Raw genomic sequence first — 7929 nt, forward strand, 5'->3', positions numbered from 1 at the left:
TGAGGAAATGTCTTGTTTAAAAGCCACAATTTAAAACAGAGTTCTTTTGCCTTTATTTTGCTGCTCATGCGTCCTTCTTCCTCGCCATGGATCTTGTCTGCACGTGCTGAGGTTCTTCCCCGTTGTCTGTGGTTTCTCCGTGGTTAGATGCGGTTGGAGGGCTCTCCCCTATATAAGGGTTAATGTCATTCAGGAAGAGCCATGCCCTTCTGCCCTGGACCTTGACGGCTGACGGAGTGCAGTCCTCCACGATGAAAGGGCCATTGAACCATGGCTCATCCCACCTCTTTCTTGTAAAGTTCCTTATAAGCACAGCATCACCAGGGTAGATGAGAGGCGCAAATAGACTTTGCGCTGTGTCTGTTTCAGCGCTTCCTGTTGTGTTAGGTGCGGCACCCTTTTTGCCGTCGCTGCAGCTGGCCTGAAATGACAGAGACGCTGGATGTCATACAGTTCAAGTAATCCTGCATCTCTGCCCCCAAGACCTCCTTTGTTGGCTGGGCATCACATCTAGCTCTATCTCGGGAGGTAAGAGGGGTCCACATTCTTCTGCCCATGACTATCTCGTGCAGCGTGAGATGATGGTCAGAGCCGGGTTGATTCCGTAGTGCATACAATGCCAGTGGTAGACAGTGCAACCATCCCTTTCTTAATGTGAATTTCAGCTTGGCTATCCTCTCCTTTAACAGGCCGTTGAGCCGCTCACATATGCCATTCCCCCCTGGATTATACGCCGACGAGAACTTATGCTTTATACCAAGTAACAAGCTGATCTGCTCGAACACTGAATTGACAAAGTGAGCCCCATTATCTGACCTCATTACCTCGCACACCCCCCATCTAGGCAACACTTCCCCCACCAGAAATTTGGCAGCACATGTTGAGTCTGGGGGTTTACAGGGACCTGCTTCTATCCATCTAGAGAATGGACACACCACCACAATTAAATACCTGTACCCATTGCATACTTGGATCATGTCGACGTAATCGAAATGCAAATGCTGAAAAGGCCCATTTGGCCGGGGGATTACTCCTCTCATTACCTTTAATGTGTGCCCAGCGGTGAACTGCTGGCAGATAATGTAGTTCACCATGAAAAATGCAACATGCTCTGCTAAATTCGGTGTAAACCAGTCTTCTGCGAGCGTTGCAGCAAGATTTTCTTTTGTCATATCTATAGGGTAGTGTAATTGCTCCAATGCTACCTTCAGTAGGGCGACAGGCATTACTGGTTTACCAGTGCTGTCTTGTCTCCACAATCCGTCAGAGGGGCTTAAAGAGCACCCACGATGCTTCCATAAATTCTTCTCCTCCTGAGGTGCCTCGCCCTGGCGCTCCATTACCTGAGTCTGCCCCATGTTGCTATAGGCCTCGGGTGTGGCTCGTGCTGCCATCATACGTTCATGGGTACGTGCCACCTCCACGTTTCATTCTTGGATGCCATCCGTTTGGCTTCCATGTCCGCTTCATTGTTTCCACGTGACACGAAATCCGTCCCTTTGGTGTGGGCGGCGCATTTCACGACCGCTATGCCCACTGGGAGCTGTAGTGCTTTTATCAACCTGTCCAATAAGGCTGCATGTTGCACTGGCGTGCCGTTCGCTCGCAGGTAGCCCCTCCTTTTCCAGCGTGCTAAACCTGCGTGCACCGTTGATGTCACATAGGCGGAGTCACTGTACACCGTTACTTCCAGGTCTGCATGATTCTCAATGGCGAGTATTAACGCCAATAATTCTGCAGCCTGTGCTGAATAATGAGATGGTATTCGTGCACTAACGAGTACTTGAAACTCCCTGTTTGCCATGTGTTTTATTACGGCGACGCCTGTATATCTTTGTCCGTCTTCTTGGTCGATTTTCGAAGAACCTTCAATGAACACTACCTCACCACCAGCCAGGGCATTTTCTTTGACCCTGGGGATTTCATCATAGAATTCCTCATAATTCGCACAGTCATGTATGGGTTCTCCCTCTGCGACTGGCTCAGCTATGAACGTAGCTGGATTTACAGTTTTACATCGAACTATTTTGATCGATGGGTTAGAGAAAATCACCTCATAGGCGGATGCTCTCTGAGGTGTCAGCGTGCCCTTTGGTTTTTCTAGTATGGCGAATGAGTGCTCGACATACAAGGTCATAGAGCACCCCATCACTATGGATGATGTCTTCTCGATGGCAAATACGGCAGAAGTGAGATTTTGTTTGCATGGGAAGTGGCCTCTCATGACCGGGTCCAGACTCCCGCTGTAATATGCTAGGGGCTTGTACCCCAGCGAGGTTTGCTGAGCGAGCACTGCCGTCATAAAATTGCCATCGGTATGTGAGAACAGGTAGAATTCCTCTGCATAATTAGGAATCCCGAGAACTGGGGCCTTACAAATCGCCCCCTTGAGTTATGCAAACCCCTTCTCCGTTGCCTCAGTCCATTCAATTTTTTCTTTTGTCTTCTGAGCCTTTTTTAGGGCCTGAAGCAGGGGGTTGGTATATGAGCTGTAATCGAAGACCCATGCTCTGACATAATTGCACAGGCCTAAGAAGCTTTGCATTTTTTTTTCATGAGCGGCTTAGCCGTGTTCATGATAGCTTCAGCCCTTTCCGTGGTTACCTTTTTCCCCTCGTGTGAGATTAGCTGGCCTTTGTACAGCGCCCCTTATTGACAGTATTGTAACTTTTCCTTATCAACTTTATATCCTTTCTCAGCCAAGATAGTTAGTAGCTGGACAGAATCATGCCTGCATTGTTCCTCAGTGATGCTGCAGATCAGAATGTCATCCACATACTGCAAAACAACACTGTCTAACGCAATATTGCTTAGGTCCATCTGCAGGACTCTGTTGAAGATGGATGGGGATTCACAATATCCCTGTGGCAACCTAGTGCTTTTCAGGCACATTTGTCTGAAGATAAATGACATCAGGTCTTGTAGTCACGATGCAACAGGATTGAAAAAAACACATTTTTCAAGTCAATCACCATGAAATATTTTGCCTGAGTGGGTATGTTACATAGGATTGTAGATGGATTCGGGACTAGGGGGAACTCGGCTTCAACGCTATCGTTTAATGCTCTTAAATCTTGGATTAAACGCCAAGACCCTCCCTTCAATTTCTTGACAGGATAAATCACTGTGTTGCTAGGTGATTCTGACGTCACTAGGATGCCCTGCACCATCATGGCGGAAATTGTCTTCGCGATCCCTTCATCCGCTTCTCTGGACATGGGATATTGTCGCGCTCTCTGTAAAATTGCTCCTGGTTTCAATTTAATTTTTACTTCACCTGCCCCCTTAAGGAGGCCTACGTCATAGGGCCCCGTAGTCCATACTGTGACAGGTACTTGGGCCATGTCATCTTCAAAGTATTCTGGACGTATCAGTGCCAACATCATTCTCTGTGGTACCTCTCTTTTGATCATTTTGACCCAAAATATGAGACTCACTTCCACCCTTGTCTCTTCTAGGTCATGGTGCTCTTCGAACAGATTGTCATCGGTGATGTCAGTCACTCGATACCTTTCTTCGATGGTGATAACCGTGCACCATTGTCTACCTTCGTCATCGTATCCTTCAACCAATACCACTTTCCCTCGCACTGCGGCAGATTGTATCATTAAGGGAAATACTTGTCCCTCTTCTTAATGCATCGGTATTCTGGGTCTGAATAGGAAATCATCCGGTGTCCTCAAAGTTCTATCTGCGAGGCCTGTCAATCCTGCCATGAGCACCCGCACTCCATATGCAAAGACTTCTGGCTCTAACGGTATAGCTCTCATGGATATACGTCCTGAGTATACTCTGATCATTTCGCACACGTTTGAATAATGCATTCCTGGAGTGGAGCACAATATACCATCCTCGGTAAACGAGATTGTCATATTCAACTTGGTCATCAAGTCCCGGCCCAGGCTGTTTACTGGGGTCTGACGGGAATACAATAAGGGTACATTCATTTCGCACTCTCCTACAGAGACAGGGAGCGCCTCTGTAAAGGGAACTCTACTTTGAGCTCCTGTGAAACTCTGAGTATCTATGGCCTTGCCGGACAAGGAAAACTTACCTTCTCATCTGCACGAGCGCGTTGCACCTGTGTCAACTAAGAAGGAATATTCCTTGCCCCCTATGATGACATTCACCCTAGGTTCCCTATTTGGGTCTGGTGTCACTGATAGGATAGAACACATCAGAGTCCCCTGTGAGCTGTCCTACTTTATATATAGGTCCAGCCCACTGTATACTTGTGGATTTCCCCCATTTCCAGGGTTGACTCCCCCTCCGGAGTTAGTGCCCTGAGGCATTTACGGCGGTGCCTGCAGGATTGTCCCTGTGGCAAGTTCCCCATGTTCGAGGGTTGAACCACTTGCTGTGATTCTGACGCCTGCTGCTGCATTGCGTGATTTTGTGCACCGCCCTGTTGTGGGACGGCAGGCTGGTTCACCATGCCTGCCGAACTTCCTTGGCCATTTTGCCACATGCCTTGGCTTTTGCACACGCACGCCACATGTCCTGTCATTCCACACAGCCAACACACTGGCGGTGGTCGGACCATCTGTCCATCTGGTGCAGCTGGACTGCCCATCTGCACATTTTGAAATCCACCATGGTTAGCCTGAAAACATCCCTGGTTACCTCGAAGAACACCCTGGTTACTCTGCCATCCTCTTCCTCTGAAACCCCTACCCCTCGGGTAAAATCCTGCACTACCCTGGTTATTCTGTGATGGGTTAGTCGCTTGTTGTGCGCTTGGTTCAGCTGGGCTTGTCAGCATCGCTCCTTCGAGAGCATGCTTTGAGAGTTTCTTTTGCACCAGCTTCGCCTCCTCACCCTTACGAGTTGCCTCCTTTTTTCGGTTCTTTTCTTGCAACAATCTACAGTAGTGTGCAATTGTCAACTGTATTTCGGCCCATGGTTTAGCTTCTACTCCTACCAATTTCTTGAGTTGCTTCTGCACCGGTTCAGGCAACCCCTGGCATAAAATGTGGTAGAATACAGGGATAGATTTCGTCCAAGACTCATACGTTTCGAGCACCCACGCGTCTTGAAAATTCTGGATATAAATCAACGGATCCTCTGACTCTTTCATTTTCCGAGTCATTATAGCTCCCATATCTGAAGTGTCTGGATATAGCATTCGTAGCGCTTTCCACACTGCTGCTCTACAATTATTAAATGGTGCTCCATCATGGGAGGTGTTAATTATGGTTACCCTAGGGTAGCCTGCCCGTTTCCATACATCGTCTGCTCTTTCACCAAGTATGGCGATTAGGAGGTCCTTAATGTCCCCTATAACTAAGGTGACACCCCCCGTCATCTTGTCTAACTCATGTATCCACTTGCCGGCTCCCTATGTGAGCATTGGAAGCTTATTTTTTAGGTTCTCTCGGTCCATGTGTGGCCATGGAATATATTGCGGTCTTGCTCCCCCTTTTTCTAGCAGTGGGAATTGGAATCCGCAGTCTCCCTTCTCTCTTCCCATAGTTCTCTTATCCTCCGCTGGGGTAGCATTCCCGCCTTGCCGTCTACCTGGCAATGCCTTTTATCTATCTGCATAGGCAGATGCTGACGCCCCCCTCTGACCGTGGGGTGTTCCTTCATGTCGGCCGGACTGCGCGGCAGACTTTGATGTCCTAGTTGTAGATTTCCTGGCGTCTGACCATCGCACCCCTCAGTCCCTTGGGAGCCGTTCTTCGCACCGTCTCCCTTCCTCGTGTGCCTCATCCTCCGTTTCCCCACCGGAGTCAGATTCTGAATACTCCCAGTTTACACAACTCCTTGCATCTTCTTTGTTCTGCCCAAACCCCAGCCTGTCTAGGGACAATCCTCTGCTCCCACTACTTCGGGTGGCATCCTCAGTGTCAAATATCTGAGTGCTCTCCAAGCGCTCGTCTTCCCTTCCCCCTTGGGAGTTTTGCTCCAGTCCCATCTCATCATATATTTTATCAATCGTTTCCCCAATGCTTCTGGTGTCGAAGTCGTCTTCAATATTTGTCCCACTTATACTTTGCGCTGACTCGTTCGCAGGAAAGAATTCTTCTATGTCTTCCCATTCTACAACAGGATTGGGTTTTTTAACTTCCCGCTCCAAATATTCAAGATCCCGTGCCCTCTGTCTGCGCTTATATTCTGCTTCCTCATCTACTTCCTTGTGCTTTCTCGCTTCTTCTCCTTGTCTACTTCCCTCATCCTTTCGTTTCTACATTCCTTTGCCCTTCTAATTTTCTCATCCTTTCTTCTCTTCACTCTCTTCTCACGTACCCTTTGCTCTTCTTCCAACATTTGCTTATTCTGTTTGTATTGGTCGTAGGCTGCCTTCTGTTTGCGATCGAGCTGTTTCTCTTGCTGTTCGCGATATAGTTGTTCTCGCTTCAGCCTATCCTTCCTTCTTATCCTTTCGTCCCTTATTTCCATCTCTTTTTCTCTCTCTCCTTTGCATCTCATCAGACCTCTCTCTCTGTCTGACATCATCGCTTCCTTTTCCATCTAGTTTCAACATTATCTGTCCTCCCATCCATTCGTCTTTTGCGAATGTTATCTCATCAGTTCTACCTTCGTTTCCCTTTCGTTTCGTTCCCTCTCTCTCCTTATCACGAGGTGCACTAATCGGTGTCTGGTGCTTCCTTTCATCTTTGCGTCTCCCCTTGTCCCTCGGGACTGCAGAGGCAAGATTGTTTTCCTGTTCCTTTCCCTTATTGTCGTCACTACTGTATGTGGGCGACTCATATGCGGGATTGCTGCCTTAAGTTCTCTTAGCGGGTAGAGTCCCTCTGACTTACTTCCCTCAATGACTGGCTCAGGCGGGGCTGGTGGCGCGGTAGGCGTCTCACCCCCTCCGTGCATACATCTAATACCCAGTCTGCGGGCGGTTCTTCCTCCTTCGTCTGTTCGAACATCTTCCAAAGTTCGAGAACAGCGAGGCGTTTCTCTAATTTTTTGCCTGTGTACGTGGCATGTAGGTAAGTCGTCATATGTTGTAAGATGGCTTTAGATAGGGAGCCATTCTGTGGCCAAGGCATAAACATCTTGTGGGCGGTACCCTTAACCCACTCGGTGCTGTACTTTTTCAGTTTAGGTGCATGCTTAGGTAGCTGCTTGCACAGATGCGCAAGTGGGGTAACTTCCTCCATTCTTAATTTCGTCACTGACAATATTTATACAGTTTTTTATCCTACCAACAGTATGAGCGAGCACCAAATATGCAAGCTCCAATCCACTCTTTTCCCGCCAAAATGTATACTACCAATTTACTCAAGACCATCAATTCCTTGGCGATTCCCCCTTAGATACGGAATAGCGTAAACCAAAATTTAATTTCAAACTATCAACGATATAGTTCTTTTAAATTTGACATACAACAGAACACATATGACAGACACTTGACAGACTAGACGGAAACCAGCTGGTCATACATATACCTGCCTTCTAATCAATACACCGTCATGGAGTTTAAACAAACTCCTTTGATGCGTCTTTAAACGTCACCGTAGTCTAATTGTCCCCCATTATGTGGGCTATGAGTTCACGTTTCTTCTGACCGCTGTATTAAAGCGCAGGAACAAGGCGAATCCTTATGTTTTTCTCTCAGGTGCCGCCCCCGGTAACCTTACGTTTTTCTCTCGGGTGCCCCCCCGGGAACCTTACGTTTTTCTCTCGGGTGCCCCCCCCCCACCCGGTAACATTACGTTTTTCTCTCGGGTACCCTCCCCCGGTAACTTTATGTTTTTCTCTTATACTTGAGTCATTACCCCCTTATATATATACACATTCTTCTCTACTTCTGACTATTTTACTTTTCCTCCGCCACCCTCCGTTACCTTTCCCTTACTTGTTTTAATGCCTACAAGACATTTGCCAAAGTAACAAGTTTATTGTTTCACTCACCGATCGCATCTTTTTCCTCTCTGGAGCTTCGGGATCACCGCCCCTTCCTCTTCAGCC

The sequence above is a fragment of the Ambystoma mexicanum genome, chromosome 11 (assembly GCF_040938575.1).
Source record: "Ambystoma mexicanum isolate Mex_15411 chromosome 11, UKY_AmexF1_1, whole genome shotgun sequence".
NCBI classification, from domain to species: Eukaryota; Metazoa; Chordata; class Amphibia; order Caudata; family Ambystomatidae; genus Ambystoma; species Ambystoma mexicanum.